This window comes from Diplotaxodon limnothrissa, linkage group LG7 (assembly GCF_057381915.1).
Source record: "Diplotaxodon limnothrissa isolate DT_005_m linkage group LG7, D_limnothrissa_male_GT1.1, whole genome shotgun sequence".
In the NCBI taxonomy this organism is placed as follows: domain Eukaryota; kingdom Metazoa; phylum Chordata; class Actinopteri; order Cichliformes; family Cichlidae; genus Diplotaxodon; species Diplotaxodon limnothrissa.
This window is the reverse complement of record NC_140602.1, coordinates 2000730-2028110: the sequence shown is the minus strand read 5'-3', so window position 1 is coordinate 2028110 and position 27381 is coordinate 2000730.

Genomic DNA, 27381 nt, shown 5'->3' with positions numbered 1-27381 from the left:
AACCAAATATGGGAGCGAGATAACTAAAATCTGCTTTTGTTTTGAAAATGCAAACAGGAACACCAAGAGTTGTGTGTCCTTCCTTCGTATCTACTACAGTGAACCATTTTAGCTAACTGGTGACTCGCGCCACACTGTTGTAGCTGGAAACTCCACCTACAGAAACATCAGCAGGGAGCAGCTCACCTAAAAGATCAAGTGCAGCTGGCAAACCTCAATCACCACTTTGACCCTGTGGCTGTGACTAACGACACAGTCAGTGATGAAAAGCCAGCTTTTTAATGACCTGTGGCCTCGTGTTGCACATGACTCGTGAATGGTCTGCAACGCGTCTCTTAGTTGAGCTAAATAGAAAGTGCATGGCAGCAGCAAAGGCTAATGCAACTCACTGTATCATCATCTGCTACTATTATCTGTAAAACTACTCTTGTGGAAGAAACAGGACCCCGCTGTACCAGCCTCTTACATGAATACACCCACTGTGCTGCTGGCAGCTTCACACACTTTGAGAGGAGTCATCGCAATCATGCTGAAAAAAGAAACTCGCTCTCCTTGCCAAACATAGACCCATGCTTGTGCTTTTGTGTGTGTGTGTGTGTGTGTGTGTGTGTGTGTGTGTGTGTGTGTGTGTGTGTGTGAGAGAGAGAGAGAAAGCAGAACGACATATCTGGATGTTTTGGAAAAGAGACAAACGGAGCGGGTGAATAGCTCCTGAATATCTGTAACGTGTTGCACAGAGTTTGCTAAAGCTGATAGTGGACGACGAGGGGGGCGTGGCATGACCATCTCACTTTCTCTGACACTTGAGATTTTGAATGTGGCGTCAGGGGCACGGCTGCTTTGCTCTCATCAGTTATCTGGACCTGGGTATCTGTATAGCTCTTTGTCTGTCAGCCGCTTTATCTTTGTGCTTGTTCATCTGCTTGTCTGACAGGGGAGAACAAACTGTGATGGAAGCTTGATCAACTGGAGGGACGACGTTAAACTGCACCGCTATGTCCTTCACACATGGTTACTGAGGCCTTTTGTGCATGTGTGTATGTTTGTGTTAGTCTTTTGCTTGACTCACAAACGCACCATTAATCCTCTGTCCTAGAACGCGACATTTTCCTTTTTTTCTCTCCCACTTGGCACATTTCGTGATTACACTACACAACATCCACTGGCGTTTTGCATAATTAGGCCACTTATATCAAATGCAGGCAGATTCTAATGGAGCGCTAAGGGGACATATTTACTTTAATTACTACCCTCGCTATCTCTGCACTTCATCCTCCCTTGCTTCGACCTCCTCTAACCCACTCCCTTCCTGCAGCGAGTGCAGTGGCAACGTCGAGGGAAAGAAGATTGAAGAAGACTGTTTTTGCCTCAAAGGTCACACTCTCTCCTCATTGGAGTTAAGATAGCATTTGACCTTACAGCCCATTACAGAGCATGTTGCTCGACCACAGTCTCAAGGGAACAAACGGAATAAACGGATAAATAAAAACTCGGAGTCTCCCATTACAAGGAAAGAGTGTGAACAGGTGTGTGTTTGGAGTTGTGCGATTGTGGGTCAGGTGTACGGGCACATGTGAGTGTTTTATTTACAGGAAGCTTTTAGAGTTTTCTGTCAATAACAGCAGAGTCTGAAAAAAATCTCCAAAGAGCACTCTAACACCACAGACCACGCTTGGCTGCGTGCTTCCACCCAGGAAAGAGCATAGATAAGTACAATGTGAAGGAGAATGAAACCTCAAAGCCCCACACTAGAAAGCCTATTTACCAGCTGATTGTTAGAACCACAGTAACACCAGGGTACATTTAGACAGCAGAGTCTAGATTGCTATTGGACTGCTTTCACTTGAACCATTTCATGCTCCTTTTATTCGGGCTGTTTGTCTGCCTCTGTAGGCTGCTAAGATTGCAAACTTCTCTGCAATTTCTCTTAACTCTAACCCTTTATTTTGGCAGCACGGCTGTGGGAGATGAAACCCGACGGCGCCGTGAGAAGAGATGAGGGAAGACTGAGAAGAGAGCAGGGAAGTGTGAGGAAGGGCGAAGACCACGAAATGAAAAGAAAGAAACCACCCTGCCTTAATGACTTGTCATCCTTCCGTTCTTTAACTAGACTCCATCATAAAAAGTCCATCACTGAAACAGCACTTAGTAGCAGAGGGGTGCCAGGTCTGAAAAGACACTCCACATAAGAAACCTTGAGTGAGGAAAGAGATCTTAGCTGGAGGTCTCCTTTTGAAAGGATAGTTGATTGTAACCAGTGATGGACGTGACGGGCTCCATCTGTACAGTCCATAAAGAGGAAAGCACACTAAAGTGCACAGGCGACACACTGCATATTTAATCCCTGGATAACTGAAAACGAACCCTGGTGTTGTATATGATTAAAAAGGACTCGAGCTAGAAACAGAAACATTCTAGAAATGACAATACTGCGACGAGATGCACACCTGCTGCTGCGCTCCTGAATTATAAATCGCACCAGCATACCAGAAATGGCAGTGGCCTCTATTTTTGATCATGCTAGATCAATGACCCGCCTCCAGGACTGAGTGTCTGCGAGAGACGGAAGAGATAAAAGAATAAAATGCGAGCGTGTGTGTCAACTCTCCCAGTGTGTATGTGTGTGTTTGTATGTGTCACAGTGAAGGTCAGCCCCATCTATGAGTAACAGGAGACCGTGGCAAGCCGCTGCCTTCAGCTGCACACTTTAAACATTTTTACTGGGGACCGTGACCTCCCCCTTTCCTCTCCGTCTCTCTCGGTGCCGGCGGCAGCTTAAACAGGAACGTTAACAGTCCGTTGGTCACCGCAGCCGTAAACGTCCACGACGTGCCCAGGTGCCAACCCAGGAATTTAAACTGTAGTAAAACCGTCTTCATCTACGGGTGAGAGGCGAGAAAACAGCACAGGGCAGTTTGAGAAAATAAATGGTGGATAAAGTTTGGTTAATCAGCTAGTTTGATGGGGGGGGGGATTCGATGGAGGAAGACAAGGAGGAGAAATCAAAGTGGGAATGGGTGGGGGATCGTTGCACCTGCACCTCCCAGCTGTGCTGCGCCTATTCTGAATCACTGCTCCACCGGGAGAGACTGCTTAGCGTTCGATCTGGAAAACAGGGATTTATTACCAAAGAGGGGGCTACTAGTGCAACGTGTGCGTATATCTGCATATCTGTGTGAGGGGGTGGTGGGTGGGTGCAGCAGCTTACTGTGGAGATGAGTTTGGCTCCCACCTGTCTGACAATCTCTAAAAAAGAAAAGCTAGTTTGAGCCTACACGCTGCAATACGTGTTATTCTGCAAGACAGAAAGGGAAGTTTGTGAATATATATTTATTCATCTGGATGATGAGTCAAGTAGAACGACTGTGTAACTCACATTTTGCATAAAAAGCTGTTTGGTTTGTTTTCGGCCAGACTGGGAAGAAAATCGCTGGAGGCGACAGTACCGTCATATGTTTTTGTTTTCACTGGTTTGCATTAGTCAGTGTGGATTCACACCTTGAATGATTTATATTTTGGGAATTCCAAGACCTTAGCTGTCAGTGATGACAGGACAGCCACAGCACAAAGATTCAGATTTTAACATAAATATTTGTCCATCAGCTGCAGAGGCTAAAGGAAAGCCCAAAGCACGTTTAAAGGTTTTTGGAATCACAAATTTTAAAAATTACTCAGTACTGAAGACATTTTATAAGACTCTCCATTATGTTTTCCAGGGCGAGTAAGTGAATCTACGCCTTCTCACAAAGATGAAAAACATATGCGTGTGAATAAGACGCAGCATACACGTGCAAGAGAGGCCAGGTCCTAATCAATAAAACAGGGAGTTAAATAATTTCTCTGTCGACACTATTAACCTGAATCTCAGCAGATAAGCAAATTGAACTACAATGTAGAAATGGCTTATCCAATTAAAAGGGAATATAATGCACAGCAGGAAGTGTGCACTAAACCTGCACGGGTCAAACAAGAAATACCACAAGAGCTGTGCTGCCTCTCAATACTGAGATGAGGGCGAGCAAGAGACACACAGGATGAGAGGAGCGAGAGAAGCAGCACAGCACAGTTTCCCAAATGAGCTGTTTGCCTGGCACGCTTCGGGGCTCTCGCATTGTTGCTGTGTTTAGAAATAGTCTCAGCTAGGATGCTTTAAAAATTAGCTGCCGCTTAAACCTTTGCAGCATGCCACACGAATAGAGCCTGACATCGCACAGTGACTATTTCAAAGGAAACTTGTTATGATCTTCAAGAGGGATGTATGAATATGCATCAGCAAGAGAAGGTCAGAGATCAAGGCTGGAAAGAGGCGTTTGTGCACCTGGATCCGTCCTTGCTCGAGTTCACAAAGGTGGATGAAAATACGGCGAAAGTGACATAAAAGGAAGGTTCGGCATCCTTGGTGCAGAAATCCTGCTCTAAAGATTTGACTGGTATTAACAGCTGTTCCGAGTTACCGCTCCCTCTCTTCATATTAAAGTCAGATCAAACGGACGAGTGGCTCTATCACAGTGGGAATTAAGGCTTTATTAAATATCTCAAGGGAGCCCACGTCTGCAGAGACCAGTGGACTTGAGTAAAAATACCCAACACAGCAGAGCGGCCAAGTTAGTTCACTGCCCCTCTTTCTGTGTCTCTGACACCCCCCCGCTGCCTTTCCCCCTTTCCCCTCCTCTCCTCTTCTCCATGCTCCTGTGTGTGCTCCTCGCTCACACACTCACACCCTCACAAGCCCAAAGAAACGCTCAAGTTGGTGGCTGAGCGGAATATAGATGCGACTGGAGACAAGAGCTGGTGCCGTGATTTGCACATAGACAGAGGATACACACCCTGCGCTCTGCTTCAGTCTTCTTCCATCTTCAGTTTCTCTCCTTCCCATGTTTTCTCTTTCTCTGGACAAAATGTGAAAGGCATTGCTAAAGTGAACGAACCCCGCGCACACTGCCAGACCCTCGATATCCTCTGCCCCAAACTCGGAGCCCTAAATGACAGTCAGACGCGCGCAAGAAGGGCTAAACGGGAATAAACTTGCACGGATGGACCTGGCTGTGCAGGTGATGTATCGTGTGCCATTTCCAGACCCGGGACAAACTTGACAACACATATGTTTGCGCCATTAACACACAAGGGTAGCCCGGGTGAGACCAGGCGGAAGACCAGAATAAAAAGAGCGTGGGATCGCTCCCAGTCTCAGCGAAATAGTCCCCAAATCCCTCACACACGCGCACACATCTCGTCTGTCTTACCTGGTGGAGGAGAAAAGCCAAGAGAACGCAGACTCCAATCTCCATGGTCGGTAAAATTTCTCTGGGTGCGAAACACAAACAGCTTCAAGACAGGGCGATAGAGACTCTGTGAGCTGTGTTCATAATTCCACTGTCCAACCGCCGGAGAGAGAGGAAAGCCTTTCGCCGTGAGCCGCCAGCTGCCAACTTCCTCCAAATATAACTGCAGTCTGATCAGCACAGTGCTGGATAGTGAAGGCGAGACCACGACCAATAGATTTATGAGCAGGACAGAGACGGGGGGGAGGCGGAGAGGGGAGTGGTGGGGGATGAGGCGGGGAGTTCGTCGCGATCCAAGCAGCGGGTCAGCGTCGACACCCGGTTCGTTTGTGGAGTTTTCGGCAGGTGCAGCCGCAGGTTTCGAGGATTCATCAACATGACGCGTATCGCGCCGTTTTAGTTTTCACACGCGACAGGTTTATGCCCCCGATAGTGTCTGTAATTCACCCTCTTTTCAAGATTATTTACGGTGTCTGTCATCAGTGTCAGTGGCGCACGGGAAGCCTCTATTACCCACGAAGCCGCACCACTGCGATGGTGCCTGAGAGAAAAACTTCAGTAATGAAACATTTTAAACCCAAACTAGAAACACGAGCCGCGACCAAAGAGGCTTAAACATGAATCATTCACTCGGCCTTTAATAGCTTCCTTTAGAGCTGCATTCGTGTCAGCGTGTTTCCTTGCTTCTAGCTAAATGATCAATTGTTAATTTGTGCGGGGAATGAATTTTCGCAGTTCTCTTTTCAGCATGTGCACCGCAGCCAAGTTCAGTTCGAATTTTCTTTTACTGCATGTTTATTATAAATGTAAAAAAACGACCTTTGCATATGTAGGTGACGAATTTATTGTCACTGCTTTTTAGGTTACTTTCAGTGCAGCTTCTCCTTCTTCTTTTTTAGCTCTATGTTCTAAACTAAAAACACCGAAAAGCGCATTTCTGTTCTATTCTTAAGCCAGGGTAACCCCTTTAGCCTTTCTCTGTGCTCTTGGAAGCATTCCTGTGAAAACGAAGCCCACACCTGATAAAAGTCTCCAACAACAACACCTCCTGTTGGAGAAGCATTCGTTTGAAAAACATGGTGCTTGAAATTGAAGAAGTCCTTGAAGTAAAAGAACGAACGAAAGAAGCCCTATTTACATTTTCAGATAGAACAAGAGGGCTTGTAGCTGGGAGCCACAGAGAAGGGAGGCTTCACTCCATCTCCAGCCTTTTACTTTAAAACACAAGATCCTTGTCAGGTGTCCTTGAGAGGAGGGGGGGGGGGGGGGGGGGGGGGAGCACTCAGTAGCTAAAGTCATGCCGTTGTGTAACTGACTGTGACCTCTGAGTTTGCAGGTGGGAATAATCAATTAATTACTGCACAATTATTAAAGAGGAGGATGGCTCATTAGAATTCAACCCTGCTGCTGATTAGCCCTAATAACATAAAATATAGTGTAGGGAGATTGCCTTTGGTTCTGCAGGGATGATGTAGAACAAAGCATGTCGGGCACTAGCTTAAGCCTGCAGTTTCAGTATCCTGCCATTTAGTTGACTATCAGCAGAAAAAAAATCCTAATACGGAAAAAAAATGTTGTGAAAAATGTTCAGGATTCAGATATCTGCCAGTCTACCTCGTCACTGCTCGCCTCAGTGACGTGTTCCTCACTGAACCTTTTTTCATGGCCCAAAGGTCAGATGTCTATAAACCAGCCCATCAGTCTTTCTTAAGGGGCAGCATTGTCACAAAGCACACTTAATCTTCATGCAAAGTACCCCTAACCTCCAACACAGAGATAAGTCGTAGAGGCTGAGACAGATGGATGGGTCTGCTGTTCAAAGCAACTGAACTCTGACATAATGGAAACATTTAGAGCTCTTTACTCTCCCTTTCTATTCTATCCATCTGTCCATTTCTTACACCTAAACAAGCGTAACATGGGACACATTTCTGCATACAGCCATCATGATTTGAGAAAAGGAAAAGGTTAGCCCCACACAAAAGTCAGTTGTGGGTCATTGTGAGTGTCTCTCAGTGCAGCAGTCAAGTTCCTCCCTTCAGTTTCTCAATGGATGTGAAAAATGAGGGCAAGAATTGTTGTGACGCCTGAGGAATTGCTTTTCCCAGACAATATTTCTGCCATATTCATTTATCAGTAAGTAAAAGCATAGGGCTTGTATCACTGCTGTCTGCTCAGTTCAGAGCACACACATTCAGCTGCGGACCGCAGGAAGATGGCTGGTATAATCAATTAAAATGACACAGCTGAATGAAGAATAAAATGTCAAACAGTGTGTAACATTCCCTGTCACATATTTCATGATCATCACTACATATTTTAGATTATGGGAATGACACAAAGAGCGTCATATTCGGTTTTGTAAGCCGTGGCTAAGTGGAATCAACAAATCATGACTGAAGTGTGTGTTCGGTGGGTTTAGCTCAGTCAGTTCTACGGTTCAGTTTCATTACTCTCAAATACTCCAGACTCGATTTTGTAACCTCAGAAATATAATTTCTACTTGTTATATTTGTGGCTATTGAACATTTTTTAGTAATTATGTTTCTATAATTCAGATTTGATACCTAAAAACGTGGCTGGTGACTGATTTAACTGCTTTTTCAGTCTCTTCTCAGCAACTTGGTGGAAAATTATAGCTCCACAACAACAGTAGAAGTTAATGTTGGACCAGTTGTCTGAAATAGGAGGATAATATGCAGCCAGTGAAAGAGGATGTGGCCACGCTGACTGACTTTGATTGTTGTCTGTCTGAGGTTGCATTTCCTCCATCTGACATCGGAAAAGACTGCAACTGCATATAGTAAGGTATTAAAACCAAGGACCCGGATGTTTGTGCTCATGTCCCACATAAAGAAAAGAAAAAAATATAGTCCTCTGAAAATAATTATGTCTTTCAAGAAATAAATAGTGTATTATTAGTAGTGTTTATCTTCTTTTTTCTGTTTTCATAGAATAAAATAATACTTTTGATATGTGAGAGGAAAGACCAACAATGTTAAGAGACAAACGAGCCAAGAATGGAAAATATAAATACGACATTTCTCGTGTATATTCTCATGTATGTACAGTAACAAGTTATCCATCCTGTATTTATTCCTTAATGTTTTGCAACATCCTCACACTCTGCATCACTGCACATAAATATGCGACATGTGTTGCTTTTGTCTGTTTCATGTTGCTATTGTCACCATTATAGGCTCCATTCATGTAAACAGTCAGTAAAGCTGATTCTGATTCAGAGTCATATTACTAATTTCAACGGGATCTTCCACTAGAAAAAGCAAAGACAGTAAAGTATGATCCCTGCCACGGTCTCTGTCAGCTGCTGTTTCCAACTGATATCAAATACATGGAGCAACCTACACTTCTAACAGCACCCCTCATAACAACTGCGCCTCCTCAACCCCAGGAAGGTATGGTAATCAGTTCAAGAGCCTAGACACAGAACTGTGTCAGGAACCTTTCGATCAAGACCGAACGAGGAAAAGCAGCGAGCACTTTTCCAGAAACGCAACCTTGAGTTACACCTCACTTCAGAACAGAGACGCAAGCAGAAAGAAAATATATAATCAAATATATAATCATCTTTGTGGCTTCTTTTTCTTGACCTTCAAAATACAAAATATGAGCAACTATTCAGTTACAGTTGCTGTTTAAATAGGTGATAATTAGAATACAGTTACTTTGTTGAAATACATGGATTACATGGCAGTATTTTCCCGTTTCATATGTTAGGCTATCCCCTCTCTAATTTTGTGTAATGGAGACCAGGGGTTCCATTACCCTTACTTGTATTTTATTAACTGATTGACTGATTGGGAATTAAAACAATATAATAAAGAAAAACACACATTTGTTCTTCTGGATTCTGTGGTGTGGGTGTGGTCTCTGGCCGGCTGCAGAGGAGGGGTGACGCAGTGAGCTCCCGGGCGGCGCAGGGGCGGGGTGAACAGGTGTGCTGAGAAGTGAAGGTGATTGTCACTCTTTATATGTCCGCAGTGACAGTCAGAGGAGTACTGAAAACCACAGTATTAATAAAAGTATTGCTGTCCTCACACCTGTGTCCCGTGGATGCTTTACAGGACAAACGTTACTGATTCTTTATTAGGTTTATTTCATTTAGGATTTAAGTAACAGCTTGTAAAGGTGAAAAGACAATCCACACATCCTACCTGTGTCAGAAAGGAGCCAAAGTTTGAGCTGTTCACATTTAATCATTTGTCTGTAACCTAAACTTTTGGTATGTGTAAAAAGAGAAGTGTTAGTAGTACTCACCCTTCCTGGTTGCTTCTTGCAGGATGTGGAACAAAAGAGTAAAAGCAGCTCAATCACCTGCTGATGAGCTGCTGGAGCAGACCAGTGTGCCAGGTTAGGGGAGTCTGGTTAAGAAAGCTTTTAATTTAGATAGAAATGGTTGAAGAGTATGTTATTGATTTGTTTATAGTATGTGTTGGAAATATGTATATGCTTGTTATGTGTTCTAATGTTATTGTATGTTTGTTTGTGTGGAGGGTTATGTTTTCATTTTGATTGGTTAACCTGGGCTAGTCCAGATGCTCAGCTGAAACAGTGAGAGCATAAAAGGAAGCCAGATGCTTTTTAGAGGGCTTGGTGTTTGTGCCGTATCAGTGTCCCTTCTTCAATAAAGTCTTCTAGTCCATGGATACATTTTATTCCACTTTCGCGTCATATTATTAGAAGGAAATATGACCGCTGGCCAAAACTGACATTTTGTTAATTCCACACATTGTCGGAAACTTAAACTTGCATTAAGAGGCTCTAATGTAAGCATCCTGTTAATGTTGGTGTCCTCAGTTACTCAATGGACCCAGAGCCAGCACAACAGAGGCAGCAGTGCACGGGCAGGAATGCATTTCTTACTTGGAAATTCTGACTGCACTTCACATTTAAAGAAGAAAGGGATCAAATCTGAGCGTACAATGCAGACTCTGTCAGCAACCAAGCTGCTCTCAGCATCAAAAGACTCCAACCTAAAGAAACATCTGGAAGTAAGTTGCTCCACCACCACTAAAGCAGTTCATTAGGCATAAAGAAAGCTCAGACAGGACCACTCGAGCTACAATCCGAGGAGACTTGTTTATACCTCACAGACGGACAGCATTTGGGCAGAACGTCCTCTCTGTTAAGGGTGGCCATCTGTGGAACAGTCTTCCTCAACCCATTAGGTTGGAGGAAGTCGGGGAGTGCGTGGAAAGGGTCTCCAGTTTCAAGTTTCTGGGTGTGCACATAGACACAGACCTCCAATGGAGCTCTAACACCTCTGCGGTCTTAAAGAAGGCCCAACAGCGTCTCCACTTTCTGAGAATCCTCAGAGAAATGGACCTGAAGGAGCTGCTGACCGTCTTCTACCGCTACTCCATTGAAAGTGTGCTGACATATTGCATCGGTGTGTGGTTCTCCAGCTGCACCACAGCACACTGAAAGGCACTCCAGAGGGTCATCAACATGGCCCAAAAAATCATTGGACATCCTCTTCCCTCCCTGAAGGACCTGTACAGCACTCGCTGTCTCAAGAGGGCACGCAGCATCCTACGGGACTGCACACACCCAGGACACCGGGTGTTTAAGCTGCTGCCGTCTGGCAGGAGGTTCAGGCTGCTGAGGTCCTGAACAAACAGACTCAAGGACAGCTTTTATAACAGGGCAACAGCCCTGATCAATGCTAACAGCTGACCTGACTGGATACCTCCCTGGACTTTTTTAGGGGGGAGGTAACAATGTTTAAAACAATAACAATAATAATATTTATATTTATAACAAGGTGCAATAATAATTAATGTGCAATAATAACAGTGTGCAATACACATACACTTATTCTTCTTTTTTATACTAAGTTAATATACTGTGTTGTGTTGTTTGTTGCATTGTGATATCGTCACAATGTCATATCGTGTCGTGTTGTGTTATATGTAGTGCCGACATAGGACAGTTTTCCAATTTCATTGTACTACTGTACTATGTATGACTGTGCAATGACAATAAAGGGTTATCTTATCTTATCTTATCTTATATTAGAGAATGCTCGACATTCAATTTGTTTAAGGCAAAGGTTAAAAACTGGTTATGGACAAATCAAGTGTGTGATCATGTATGAGTTGTATAGTTTTAATGTTTTATTTGGGAACAGAATGGTGTGTATGTGTAAGTTTGGTGATGGAGTTTTTATTATGAATGAATGATGAATTTTTATGAATTTTTATGTCTATTTTTTATGCTTAAGGACAACAGATGGAAATTAGCCTTTGGCTATAATCTGGCATGTTTACATTCATGTAATTCTTTTTTACATTTATGTTCATTAACATGCACTGTCCTGAATAAATAAAATTAAAATTAAGTTCTTTTTAAAAAACTAACGTTAGTCCACTGCAGTACATCTTCGATGTACTATTACTGAAGGCTCCTCACTACCGAGCTAACATTGTTAGCTGGCGTTAGCTGAGGTTAGTTCATAGACTGCAGACTGTTAGACTTGATGAATAGCGTTAACAACCTGCTAACTGCAAATAATCATACGCAGTTCTGAAAGCAGTCTATGAGCTAACCTCAGCTAACGCCAGCTAACAATGTTAGCTCAGTGGTGAGTAACCTTCAGTAATAGTAATAAGTCACAGCAATATTCATGTAGTTGTAAAAATGTGACAGTATATCAAGTAATCCAAAGTATTCAGAATACGTTACTCTGAGTAACATAATGGAATACTTTATAAACTACATTTTGGGTGAAACTATATTATTCTGTAATCTGTAGTGGAATATATTTTATTTAAAAGTAACCTTCCCAACACTGCTTATTACTTTTATTCTTGTTTTAAGTTGATTCTAATCCTCAGTGCATGTATGTATGTGTATTTAAAAATCGGGTTGTATTAAAATTAACGGCTCTTAAGACAAACTTGGGATATTTGTTGTCATGTAAAATATTTTATGGAACTTTTGGTTCTTTGGCGTAACAACAGCTACATGATCTCACCCAGCAATCTCCAGCAGCTGACGCACCCATGACTCTGCCTCAGCACCTGGCTTAGACACATATAGGTAGTAACCAACCGTCGCCTGTGTTAACTCGATTGTTGGGACATTAGACTGAGATCTTTGTTGAAATTCAATTCCAAATTCACTGACACATTCATCAGTTGCTTTTGAAAGGCCTGCTTATTCGCATGTCTTCACGTGTCGCTTATTTTCTCCTAAAGTTCTGGTTTTACGGTTATTTGCTTGTATAGTTTATACAAAGTGACTTTGTTGTGTCTTTGTTGTAGACTGGAAATAATTATTTTACAAATCGAGACACGTCCTTTGTTTTTTAATTTACCACTCAGTCTCTAACTTTTATCAGATGTGTTGTTATCTTAGTTAAAATTACATTTGCTCCCAACTTAATGTTGCTTACTTTAAGTTACTTATAAATACAACACATTATTCTCTTAAGCTTTTTGCTAATATTTAAGCAAATTTCTCAACATATATGCACAAAGCAGTCACTTCATTATGTTCACATGTTAAACTTTCATTAATGCAAATATTTAATTAGTCGAACAATGTGCTGAAGTTAAAAATAAAAAGGGGAAGAAATGTAGTTTAAGTGACTTTGAATGTGGCAAAGTTGTTGGTTCCAGGGAATCTGCCATTTCAGAAACTGCTGGGATTTTCCTGTACAACTATTCCAGTGTTTGCAGAGAATAGTCCAAAAAACAGAAAATATCCAGTGAGCAGTAATTCTCTGGTTGAAAATACCTCGATTCCAGATGTCAGAGTGAAATGTCCCAGCTTTTTCAAGCTGGTAGGAAGACAAAACTAACCCATATAACCACTCATTAGAAAGATATGGAAGAGCACCTTTGAATGAACATGTGAAACCTTGAGTTTGATGGGCTACAGCAGCAGAATACCACAGCAGGTGTCAGTCTTGTCAACTAATGACAGTAAACTGAAACTACAATTTGCAGTGACTCACCAAAATTGGACAATAGATGACGGGGAAAACATCACGTGGTCTGATGAGTCTTGATTTCAGTTGCAACATTCAGACGGTAGCGTTAGAAATTGGCCTGAACAAAATGAAAGCACGGGCCTGTCTCACATTGTATCAACATTTCAGAGCGGTGGTGTTGGTGTAACAACGTGGAGGATATTTTTGTGGCACACTTTGCTCCCCTTGGTGCCAATTTAGCATCATTTAAATGCCGCAGTCAGTGAGTATTGTTGCTGAACATGTCGATCCCATTATGATCACAGTGTACCCACAGCGTACTCTTTAAACAGCTGCTCCCAGCAATGCACCATGTCACAAAGATAAAAAAAGACATCTCAAACTAGTTTCTTGAACATAACAAATCAAATACCCTCCAGTTACCAGATCTCAATCCAAGGGATGTCAGAGGGATGTTTCCTCGTTGAGTCTGTTCTTAAAAAAACTAAAACCCAATTCTGTGGTCGCCAACTTTGTGCAGTCAATCACTACAGAACTCTTAAGTTCATGTGACTTTCAGATGAGCTTAAGAGCAGTGACTAGAGAGCATAATTGAATGGGTTTCTATGGCTGAGCAACTGCAACCAAGAGTTGCGTCACCAAGTGCAATGCAAAGCACTGGATACAGTGGTGTACATCACATCATTCCTGGGCTCTAGAGCAGCAGAGATGTGTTCTCTAGAGTGACAAATGAAGTTTCTCCTTCTGACAGCTCGACGGATGAGTCTGGGTTTGGCGATCACAAGGAGAACAGTATTCGTCTGACTGCTCTGAGCCAAGTTTGGTGGAAGGACGATTGTGGTGTGGGGTCGTTTTTTAGGAGTTCAGGCTCAGCCCCTTGGTTCCCGTGGAAGGAACTCTTAATACACGAGGATACAAAGACATTTTGGACAATTTCAGGCCAACTTTGTGGGACCAAAGTGGGAACTCTGGGTGTACCAGTGCACAAAGCAAGGTCCACAAAGACATGGGAAACAAATAACAAAGAGTTTAGTGTGAAAAACACTTGACTGGGGAAACAAACTAAACATAAAGCAGGTTAGCTGTGCCCATTTTACCTTTTTATGTCCAACAAACAGGCAGAACAAAAAGACTTTATGTAGCTCTGCAGGAGGAATATGGGACAAAGTTTGGCACATGTGACTTCTGATATGTCTGTATTAAACTTGGCATGAATTATATTAAAGTTTTTATTATAACAGCACTTTTGTTATACTTGATGTGCTGTTCAGAGCACAGTGAGTGACTAGACATTCCTACTTCCTCCTCTAAACAATCTAAATCCTCAATGGCCCTGAAACCTTGAACTGCAGCACAATATAACCATGTATACATGTTTCCAATTATTCACATTCATTGGACTAATCATCCGTAACAACAACATGAACACGCAGGGGACACAGCGAAGCAATTAGCTCTATTTATCTGATTTAAGTCACAAAATGCTCTCTCTCTCCCTCTGCCCGCCCCCCTCCGGACTGAATGAAAAAAAAAAACAGCTTCACTGTCATTACATCATTTATTGATTATAACTGGATGTGTGGATCAGTGATCCAGTCTTTTATATTTATATATAATCTTTTTTTTTTGGCCTTATACAAACAAGCTATCAGCAGGTGCCTATAATTTAGATTTAGCTCTGAAGTGGAGGTGTCTCTAAGTAAAAGTAGAATGAGTGACTGATATTAAAACAATAAAAAAGTTTTTAAAATATAATATCACGTGAAGTCTCACTGGTCTAACCAACTGTCAGACAGTATATAATGTACAGTATATGTCAAATTACTCACACCCTGAGATTTATTGCCACTAGATGGGGGAAAAGTGTCCGTATCAAAATAACTTTTTTCTTTTTACCTGGAACATGAAAAACAAGCTTTAAGCTGCAGATTCCTGTTGTAGCAGGTTCTACTTATGCTTTGTTTTTTACTCTTTTTGTGTGTGTAATAATAGAGACGCAGGCTTGAGCTCATCTCTCTCATAAAACACCCAAAACCCACCATCTCGCCTGCCGATGGAATTAGAGATCTGAGGATACTCACATCCTTCTTTTTAGACCTGACTGACAAAAGGAAGCAGGTAGAGAGCACAGATCCCTGAGAGAAAGAAGTCTGGATCACTGAACCAGACATCTGCTTCTAATCAGTTTGTGCTGAAACACAACAACATCAGAATCTTAGGGCCACACACACACACACACACACACACACACACACACACACACACACACACACACACACACACACTCAAATTGTGTAATTTCATCTCATGTATTGATTGTAACTGGATGTCTGGTTCAGTAGCCACCCTTTGATTCCTGCTTTGCTCGCTCTTGGCCTTCTCTCCGTGAGCTTCATCAGGTCGTCACCTGAAATGGTTTCCAACAGTCTTGAAGGAGTTCACAGAGATGCTGAGCACTTGTTGGCCCTTTGCCTTCACTCTGCGCTCCATCTCATCCCAAACCATCTCCACTGGGTTCAGGTGACTGTGGAGGCCAGGCCATCTGACACATCACTGCATCTCTCTCCTTCTCTCTCGCCGTGCTAGCTCAGTGTGCCTTCGGTTTTGAATAAATCCCCAACAGTGTCACCAGCAAAGCCCCCCCCACACCATCACACCTCCTCCATTCCACAGCGGGTGGAACCAAAGATCTCAAATTTGGACTCATCAGGCCAAGCACAGATGGTCTAATGTCCACTCCTTGTGTTTCTCAGACCAAACAAATCTCTTCTGCTTGTTGCTTTTCCTTAGTCGTGGTTTCTTAGCAGCATTACGGCCCGTACAGTCTGGGGTGGCTGGAGCTCAGGAGGTAAGCGGGTCATCTGCTGCTTGGAAGGTTAATGGTTTGATCCCTGGTTCCTTCAGTCTGCGTGCCAAGTATCCTTGGGCAAGATACTAACCCCAAGTTGTTTGAATGTTAGCTAGGAAGCATTAAAAGCTTTCAAGAACGTGGCATGTTGTATAGAGCACTATAGCGCTATACAAGAATCAGTGCAATTACCATTTAGTAAAAATAAAGAAAAACTATTAAATGAGAAGTCCAAATGTTCAGACTTTTATCTGGTAGCCTTATTTAAACAGGCTAACAGCAGGTGATGTAGGCTGAGCTCTGAAGTGGAGGTGCCATTAAGTAAAACAAGGAAAGGCTTTTTCAGTAAAATCTGACTAAATGTATTAAACACATTCCAATTAATTACGGTTTATACTGATCTCTGGATGCTGCCAGACCATGATGAAATGTACCGATGCTACTGTCTGCACCAAGAGTAGTACATGATATCTCAGAGCTGTAAGATATGATCTGTGTTTAAACCTAGAGAGTATGAAATAATGTAAAATATATGATAATCATGTTATTTTACAGTCTTTACCTAAAGCTGAGGTAACTGTTGGCACTATATAAACATAACTTGTTTTTTTAATTTGATAAATGTCAAATTGTCAAGTTATTGTATTTGGTTAAGTGGAGGACACCACTGTCCCCAAACCTGCTGCCTTGCTTCCATGACTGAAAGCTTTACACAAACACAAACAACACACACACACACACACACCAAAAAGGAGTCCTATCATTTCTATGGCTGCGTTGCTTGTTTTGCCCTTAAGATGGCAAAAACAAATTAGTAGCATCTAAACCATATTTCTGAGAGACAGGGCTGGACAGCTCTGAGCTTAACCCGTCCAACACTCGTAAGAAATGGAAATGAAATGGATCTCCAGCTGTGAGTCAGCCTTTTAACTCAACATCAGTATTTGATCTCATTTGCACAGGAGACCAGCAGCAGATTGTTTAATGCGCATCCTGCATGGCCACAAATATTCAGCCGTAACTGTTCCTGGCTATGTAAATAAAGCTCATTAAAATGTTTCACTAACAATGAATTAAACATGAATTTGATTATTTTTATTGCCAGTGTATTTTCTAAATCAAATCAAAGAACTGCCACATCACGCTCATTCCAACAGTGGATTTTCCGCATGATTGTCAGCGATGCATCCAGGTGTCGAGTGGCTCTAGGTGTGTTCTTGCAGTTGGACAAAGGTCATATCTTGTTTCAGACCACTTGTACTTTTCAGAATTGTTCTTTTGAACGAGACTACAAGAACTACTTTATTCCTTGTGGTTTTACAAGTGAACCAATACTGTGTGCAAGAAACTCAACATCTACAATATGCAAACACACCTTTTATTGCTCAGGAACATTGGAATAATTTAATAGATTCAAATTAAGCAAATAGACTCTTTTCTTTCACTGCAGCCTTTATAAAACACATTTACAACCATCGATCCTGAACTGGCTCTTGGAGCTGGAGCAGATGGTAAGTAGCCAGCAAGGGACTGAGCAGAGGCCTGTTCCAATAAACTATTGTTATAGTCCAGAATAATTTAGGTTTATTATCACGAGTCTGTGACGATTAGACACCCATTCATAAATTCTGTGTTGATTTCCAGATGAATGAGTGCAACTCTCGAGTTTTGCGTCACATATTTCACAGCTTCCCTCACCTCATTTTGCATTCTTTTTCAGACCTCTAATGAAGTGTTCTGTGGTTTGCTACTCATTTTATTTCTGTTCATCTTAAGGATTGGTCATTTACTCTCATAAGGAAAACAAATTATACCTGAAAGTGGGTCAAAATCTTATACTGCTCCACTAAAACAGTGGGCTGCATTGATTAAGGGCATTTGACAGATGTGAAAGTATTAATTACTCAGTTATATACTCATATATAACTGCTTGTTATCAGGTATTTGCCAGAACTGCACCATGTAATTAAATCTGTGCAGGAGCTAGCTTATAATTTTGCTTCCTGCTAATAAAAGAATTTGAAGTGGCACTTTGAGGCAGCCGGAAACCAGCGTTTATTATCTGATGAAAGAGCAGATGAATTGAGCACATCATTAGCTTCTCCTGTAGTGTACAGCTGTTAGCAATGACAACTCCACTTGCTTTTAATGCCGTTTTGAATTACATCTCCTTGTTCTTCTCCTTGATTGAGTGAACTGAATACATGAAAGCTAACTCATTGCCAGGTAAAGGACTTGGTTTTGTATTGTTTCCTCGTTATCATGACTCCCAGTTGTTTCCCACATCTGTGGGAATGTCTGTAGCTGCTCTTATTTATCTGTTAGGTGTGGCTGTGTGCAGTCAGGAATAGGACCCAAGGTGCAGACTCCGGAGACAGACGTGAACTCAAAAAGGCTTTAATGCTGAACGCAACATGACGTAACTAGAAAAACTCAAAATAAACTTACACCGGTGGACAGGCAAAACACACAGCAAAATAAACGGTAGATCGCGAAACAGACACTAAGAAACACAGGGCTTAAATACACAGAGGGAGCAATCAGGGAATGGGTAACAGGAGGGAAACACAGCTGGGGCAAATCAGGCCTAACGAGACAAGAGGAAGCAAAACCAGACATATTAACATCACACATGGACTTTCAAAGTAAAACAGGAAACATAACAGACTCACGGGCAGGCACTATAACAAAGGGAACAGAGACACTGACTGGATGTGGGGATACAGCAGAAAGGGGAGACAGCAACATGGAACCCAGACAGAAAACCAGAACACTAAAACTCTAACCAAACCCCACCCAGAGAACCTAAACTAAGAATAATCCTAAAACCCATAAAGCAAAGCTAGAATATAATGAAATAACAAAATCAAAGAACCAAAAACACAAAAACACTGGGTCAACGACCCAGGGACCCTAACATTATCAACATATTCCCATTTTATTTTTATTGTTACCTTCAGATTTTGTGCATATTGCATAGATGAAATATAACACAGGTATGCAAAAACAAATTCAGCTGCATGGGATATTTTTTTTTATTAAATTTGATGTTTTTTAGGGTGTTGAAACCAAAAATCATCTCTATTCCCTCCATCACATAGTTTTGTTTTTTTGCAAAACATGAGGAATTTACATTAAAAAAGCACAACAGTGATGAAAAAAATCTATATTTTATTACAATTCTCCTTTATTACAATGCTCCTCACACCACCAAACCCACCGTACCCCTCCCACCCACCTCCCCTCAGTTCCTCACATATGTATTTCTCTTGAGTCTCGCTCTTAGAAATATTACATTAATGTAAGAAGTAGAGATGGCACGATACCACTTTTCTATGTCCGATACCGATATCATAAATTTGGATATCGGCCGATACCGATATGAATCCAATAGTGTTTTTTAATCTATAAAACAGTTCTTTTAATATCTTGCTGCATTTTGTATAAGTTCATACTCAAGTTTAAAAAAACAAAAACACTAAAGCTATTCTGTTATACCTGTATGCAAAAAAAATATTTCATAGTTCAGAAATACTGGTCAATCTAATCAACTTAAACCTGCACCAACTCCTAGCAAAAAAACAAACAAACAGAAAAATATGGAACCCCCACCCTCCACCTCATGATGCTTAATCGACGTAATCAACCTTAATTTGATGCAGTGTGAAAAAAAATGCACAGAAATCAATTAATTAGATTAATTAAATAGATTCAACATCTTTCTTCAACAGAACTGCACAGATGGAAAAAGTACTAGCTTATAGGGTATATTAGACTTAACAGTTACTATATACAGTAATGGACTTCTATACATTTTACATCATATTAAAACTTTGGGTGTAAGATTCAGATAAATATTAAATAATTAAAAGCGAGACATTTTAAATGAGAATAAGAAAGAAAAGTATGTCTTTGTGCCCCCTTCTCCCTGTTAATGCCCTATCGGCCCCCCTGGCTAAACTTTGCTAGATCCGCCCCTGCACAGTTACAGCCGTCAGCTGTAGAAAAAGATCCTGGTGTAGAAAGTAATATTAAATAAATTCTAAGCTTAAACGTGCTGCTGTTGTTCAGCCGCTGGTTTCCTCTTTCTGGTGCAAAGTGGGCCAAAAACAAACAAGAGAGACGGACTCACGACAGAAAAGCCGATCAGCTGATCAGTTTCATGATTGAAGTAGCAGCAGGAGAGGCAGTCGCTCCATATATCGGTTGATAAGCTTAACGCGGGAACGCTTTACAAACATTCAGAGATGAACTTACACACTTGCTTTACTTCTCTCTGGGATCACTTCCTCGGAGATGAAATGCTGGTTTGGTAGCGAAGCTCCAAATACTCAACCAGACCGCCGACAGGTCTCACACGCCACAGCCGCTCTATCACGTGATGCATACTGCTCCAAAGTGCTACGGTTATGATGCGAGTTACGGCGTGTCGCAAGTTTTGTGAGGTGCTTTCGTGATATTTAATGGATCAGATTACATTTTTCATTTCTCTCCGATATCCGATCCAGTAATTTACGTCAGTATCGGACCGATACCGATACGTAATATCGGATCGGTCCATCTCTAGTAAGAAGTCATCATTGCACATGGTTTTTTGACTCAGGTATAGGATAAAGAAATTGTACGCCTAATTAAACTAAAAACACGAGTTTTACAAAAAAAACCTGACAAGATGAAATGTTTAATATTTTTCCCAGTTTCAGTAAAAATCTGTAAGAAACAGTCAAAAAATCTTACGCAGTTTTTTGGTTGCAGACCTGTGAAATCAGAACTTAAGGACATAAAATATTGAAGAACTTGTTAAAGAAGGACATGTTATATAAGTTGCTTTCTAAAATGTGAAAACCACATGAAGTCATGTGACCCATGAGGTCATGTGATGTTATGTCGTATTAGGAATCGTTCTGCGTTCTGTCAAACCTCTCGAGGTGTCATCCCTCAGCTGCAGCTTTCAGTCTGACAAAACTGACAAATGTAAGAGTACAACAAAATTTATGTGAAATAATAACGGCTGTAAGATATACAATATGCTACGTCTTTCTTGAGCTCTTGTTGTATTGTTCTCCGCTTCTTCATCGGCAGGATTGATGTCGCCCAGAGTAACAGAGTCGTCAGCTTGGGAGGGGGGATCTTTTGGTGCTTTATTTTGATAGTAAACAGTAAATGCACAGATAAAAACTGCAGGATGAGAAAAGGAGGAGGTATGACATGCAGTAAAAAACAGCTCCGAGAAACTCTCGAGTCCTGTAACACTTGTAGACTCTGAGCACGCGGCTGTGATGATGCCGTCTGTTTTAGATGTTGATGATATTCAGAGAATAACTTCTGATTACTTTGGGGGACATAAATGTTGGAGGGGCTCCAGGAGTAGCATTATTATCAGTTCTTTGGTACAACACCTTTGTATTGTGTGATCTGAATAACTGTCATAGTAGTGTGGTTTCCACTTTTAGTTGTGTTCCAATATATCAAGTTCTGAGGACTGTCTAAATTATGTACAGTTAATGAAGGTGCTGGAAAGAGGTCCAGAAGGGCATCAATCTGTTTCCATCCCACTCATTAAGAAGCCTCTTCTAGATTCATTTATACTATACAGCACTTGCTGCAGTAATGTTTTCACTTGGAGTGAGCGGAATAAAGTAAAATGCTGTGCACAAAAATGATTCTCACACAAATTCAGAGTCTCTGAGACATTAATTTAGGCATAAATATATAAACTTTAAAAAAATCTATAATGTCAACATTCACAATAATGTGGCTGATGAATAAATGAAGGAGTCTCTGTGTATGTGTCTGTTCTTCATGGGCTACAGCAGCTACTTCACACTGGTGTGTGGACCAGTAGAAGGTCACTGCTGACACATTTAGATGAGCTGTTCTCCAACAACCATGGGGTATTTGTTCAATCTGTGACCCCAGAATGTTGTTTCCAGTTCAGCTCACGCTGTTCATAAATAAATCTACAAAAGCAATTTTTGAATGAGCTGTCATTCGGTACCCTTAAATAGAAAAAATACAAAAAGAAGGAAGAAAGAAAAGCATTAAATGAACATTTCTTGTTGTTTTGCTTTGCTTGTTTGTTTTGTTTGTTTGTTTATTGTGTTTTAGTTTCAGTTAGCTTTAGTAAATAAAACAAACATAGTTTCAGTTCAAATCCACCACAGTGGAACATGAAGCCACGTCCAAAGTCTAGCTAGGTGGCGGCTCGTTGTGTCTCATCATGTCAATATGACTTCTTTCACATCATATTGACAGCAGTAACTGTACAGATATGAAAATCCTTCCTGTCCTGTGCATCCTCACACTGAGACACCACAGAAACGAAGCTAATGAGCTGTTCTGAAACACCCCTGCATCAGCATCTGTTGTTCTCCTGCTCTGCAGCCAATCAGTAACTTGACATTTCCCCACGACTGATTATTGGTCCAATGTTAGACTGCAGAGGACAGCCCAACAGGAAGCCACACGTGAAAGACTTACATTACTTTAAAAAGACTAAATTGGGCTTTAACACGACTGTACCTCTCAGACGTCCTTCTTGGCATCAACCAAATATAAAAAACATTTTTTTTAAATACAATTTGAATTTTAGAAAATTGCAGTTTTGTATTTTAATTGGTTTTCATGTATTTTCATATTCAGTTTGCATGTTTAAGTTCAGAATCCTTTTAAAGCTGACGTGTATATATGACAGGTTAACCTGTCAAAGTCAAACCACGTCGTCTAGGTAACAGGGAATTTATTTTGGAAAACAGTGTAGTTTGAGCTTTGACATATTTGACATATTGATTTTTTATGGGTGATGTTACTGAGAAAGGTATAACAGTCTGTGCAGGTCAAGTCTGCCAATGTTGCACTTTATTTGTTCATGTTGACTCTTTTTTCTTCTTTGGATGCAGTTGGACACAAAATTTAATATTCAGTTAAAATGTGAAACAACCAAAGGTGAAATATTTCACATTTTAATTGGGTTGGAGTTTGTATTTATTACAACTGTTTCATCACCTCTGTGAACGCTCGTCATTTGAATAAAAGCCCAAATCGCTCAAAATAAAATGAACATAGTCTGAGTGGCATTAAATGCCAAGCAAGTGAAGTGATGACTTAAACGACGTGGTTTCTCTTGTAGTGATCGAACTCATGCTGTTAGAGCAGCTCGGACCCACACAGACTTTACTAAACATGTAATATCTGATACTGAGATTCAAGAAGTAAACTACAAACTGCAGATCAGAGCAGCACAAACGAGATCTCACTGAGATGCTGGAAATTTGTAGGCCACATCAGCACCTTGAACCTCAGTACAGACTTTTTTCACTTTTAATGAGTTTTAGAAGTTTTTCACCACACCTCGTAGCGTTGTATACAATCCAAACACATCTCAATCACATAACTTTATATTTTTCCAACAGCTACAGTTCTCTTAATTTCACAAAGATTTTTGAAATAGTGATGTTACATCATCTTAAAGAAATGTGTTTTTTAAGCTTCCACGTCTACCACATCAAAGCCCAGGCTCAAGGCAAAAGCGTGTATTTGTTCCTCTGAAATGGACGAGATTTTTCCTGCTAGAATCAGGCTGATTATAAAACCAAGAAAACCTTTGAACAGGGTCTGAAAGGTGGCGACCGCTGCATGTTAACCCAAACTGTTATTAGCTCATCCAAATCAAGGTCGGTGCCTCAACTTGACCAAACAATTAATGAACAAACAACTAAAGTGTGAACCAACGTTACTGTGACACTGGTTTGTTTTTAGAGCACTTCTCTGCCGTTATATTGGAGCAACCAGTTAAGGTAAAACTTTGAGCAAAATGTTCCACAGAAGTGCTCGTTTGAAAAATAAGATTCATTATTTTTCAAGGCATCTTTCCACCTCTGATAGTTCCTGCTGTGTAAATATTGATAAGGTGAACACACAAACTATTTGGGGTATTTTCAATTATCTGTGTTTGAGTCCTCTGATAAAGACTCATTTTCCATACAGGTTTAGTTTGTTTGTTTTATTCCCTCATGAAATATAACCACAAATTACATATTTAAACAGTTTCAAAAGCAATTTTGTTTTTGAAAATGTAATTCCATCTATCACCTCTGATCCACTGCTATTATAAGTATTATTTTATTGGTCATTTCTAGCCTGTCGTGTGGCTGTAACCTTAGATAGAAGAAGGAAAAAAGAGAATATGAATTCATAGAGTCAAGACGTCTCAATATCGCTGCCGTTCTGATTCATTTACATGTTGAAAGGAAGTGGGAAGAAGTACACACTTATTTAATCCACCCTTTACCATAAGTTAATATTTAGTTGCTTCCTTACTGATATAATCTGTAATAAAAAAAAGTGAACAGATTTCTGATACAATATCATGAAATTTTTAAAATAGAGACATTCACTTAATTTCAATATTTTCCTTTTCTTTATAGTTTGAGAAGATCATATTTTTATAACTCCTTTTGAACAGTTTTATGTTTGGACGTTGCATTAATTCCATATTCAAACTGTTCCACAGTTTCACTCCATGCACAGAAACAAAAGCTTTTTCTTGCAGTACAAAAGTTACAAAAAGCGTTTTTACAGATCGTTTCTGTCAAGGCTCTGTGTGCGGGCAGGCAGAGATGAGGATCCAAATGCAGGACTTGGAAAATGGAATGTAACTCAAAAAACCTCAGCTTTATTGCTGGCAGGAAAACAAACATAAAGTGAGGACGGAACACTGAGACCAAGAACACACAGGCATAAACTGATGGTACGACGCGACACTGAGAATGGGAAAACACAGGGCTTATATACACAGGGTCGTAACGGGGAAATCGGCAACAGGAGGGAGACACAGCTGGGAGAGATCAGGGCTAACGAGACAGGGGGAACAAAGCTGCACATACTAACATCAGACAGGAACAAGAACCTTCAAAGTAAAACAGGAAACAAAACACACTTTACTAAGACACAGACTAGACAGAGACAGACTTGACACTGACCAAAGGCTACTAAATGATAATCATAATCACAACAGTATCAGATCATAAATCATAATATAGAAAAACACCAAGATAACTGAAAAACCAAGTACCAGAGAAACATAAAGGAAAATCCATGATGCAAAAGTACCAAAACATAATGAACTCAAAATACTGGGTCCAACGGACCCAGAACCGTGACAGTACCCCCCCTCTAAGGGCTGACTCCCGACAGCCCCAAACAAAAAAAGCACAACAAAGCACCAGGCCAGGGCGGGCGGAGGGGGTCCAGGATGGAGGGACAGGCCCAAGCAAAAAAAAAACAAGGAGCACCAGAGTCCAAAAAACGCAGGAAAGCATATCAAAAACAAAACGAAACCAGAGCTCACCAAGAGTCTACAAAAAGTCCAGGGGGCCGACCGTGCACACGGCAACGGTGGCGACGTGCGAACAGTTCTGGAGGCCGACCGTGCGGACGGCAACGGCGGCGAGGAAGCAGTTCTGGGGGCCGACCGTGCAGACGGCAACGGCGGCGGGAATGCAAGCCTGGAGGCCAGCCACGCGGAAGGCAGTGGCGGCAACAGAAGTCCGGAGGGCGGCCACGGTGGTGATGATGCCCAACAAGCGGCCTGGCAGATGACCGACAATGTGGAGGTGGTAGGAGGGGACCCGAAGGCTGCGTGGCCCCTGCAGCCCCAGGCGAAGCGGAGGTTGGATCAGATGAGGCAGAGGCTGAAGCCGAAGCTGGGCCAGGTGACGCTGAAGCGAATGCGGAGGCTGAACCAGGTGAGGCTGATGCAGAGGCGGGGCCAAACGAAGCTGGTGATGCGGGAGCTGGACCAGACGAGGATGAGGACGCGGGAGCTGGACCAGACGACGCTGAAGCGGATGCGGAGGCTGGACCCGGCGAAGCTGAAGGCGAAGCTGAAGGCGAAGCCGGACCAGGCGAAGCTGAAGCCGGAGCCGGACCAGGCGACGGCATGGGTGGAGACACGGAGGCTGCAGCTGGCGTGGGTGGAGACACGGAGGCTGCAGCTGGCGTGGGTGGAGACACGGAGGCTGCAGCTGGCGTGGAAGCTGGAGACGGAGGCGCTGCAGCAGGCGGCGGCATGGATGAAACTGCTGCTGCAAGCATGGACGAGGCTGCTGGTGGAGCAGCAGGCGGCGGCATGGATGAAACTGCTGCTGCAAGTGTGGATGAGGCTGCTGGTGGAGCAGCTGGTGGCTGGACGGGCTCCTCGGGCCCCCCAGCTGACGAGGAAGGGGGCTGGACGGGCTCCTCGGGCCCTCCAGCGAGAACAGTCTCAGGACCAGTGGGCACAGGGGCCCCTGGAACACACAGGACAAAACCAGCAGGCGCACGGGCCTCTGGCAGGGACAGAACAGGACCAGCAGGCGCACGGGCCTCTGGCAAACACATAGCAGACTTCAGCCGCCCAGAGCATTGACTCTGCTCAGGCAGTGACAGCCGGGTGCAGTCCTCAGCTGGGTTCCTAGCCTCCAGGGGTCCAGAGTAGGCTGAGGGCTGAAACTCAGCCTCTGGGGAGGCCCTGGAGCGCGTCACAGTCTCTGAACTGGCCAGCTTTTTAGGAATGATTACATTATCATGAGGTTTGTTGCTCTGCTTAGAACAAACTGATGAAACACAGTTCCTTTTAGATTGATTTGACTGAGCTTGTTGTACCGGGGTAGCAAGTGACACAGGGTGCAGGGCTAGTGGCTGCTGAACAGGAGGCTGAACTGAGGGTGACTGAAACAATGGTTGGGATGACGACGGTGGTGGAATTGGAGACTGAGCTTGAGGCCGGGCGGCTAACTGAGCTTGAGGCCGGGCGGCTAACTGAGCTTGAGGCCGGGCGGCTAACTGAGCTTGAGGCCGGGCGGCTAACTGAGCTTGAGGCCGGGCGGCTAACTGAGCTTGAGGCGAAAGTGGTGGTGGTGGAGTTGGTGTCTGGGCTACAGGCGGCTTCTGAGCAGGAAACACAGGACACTGAGCTACAGGTGGCTGCTGAGCAGGTGACACTGGAGACTGAGCTACAGGTGGCTGCCGAGCAGGGGACTGAGCTGAAAGCGGACGGGCAGCTGACTGAATAAACATAGCTCCAGAATAAACAGATCCAGACGGAACAGTCTTAACTCCTGGATCTGAAAAAACATCAGGCGCACAGTCTTCTGAACCAATGGGAAAATAGTCATTCTTAAAACGAAAACTCTTATTTTCCCGAACCGGAGAAACACGAGCTGTAGTGTTCATGTAGCTGGCGTTCGCAGCTTTGGGGGAAACAGTCTGTCTATCCCTTGACAAAAAAGGCGAATGAAGGGAGACTCTGTCAC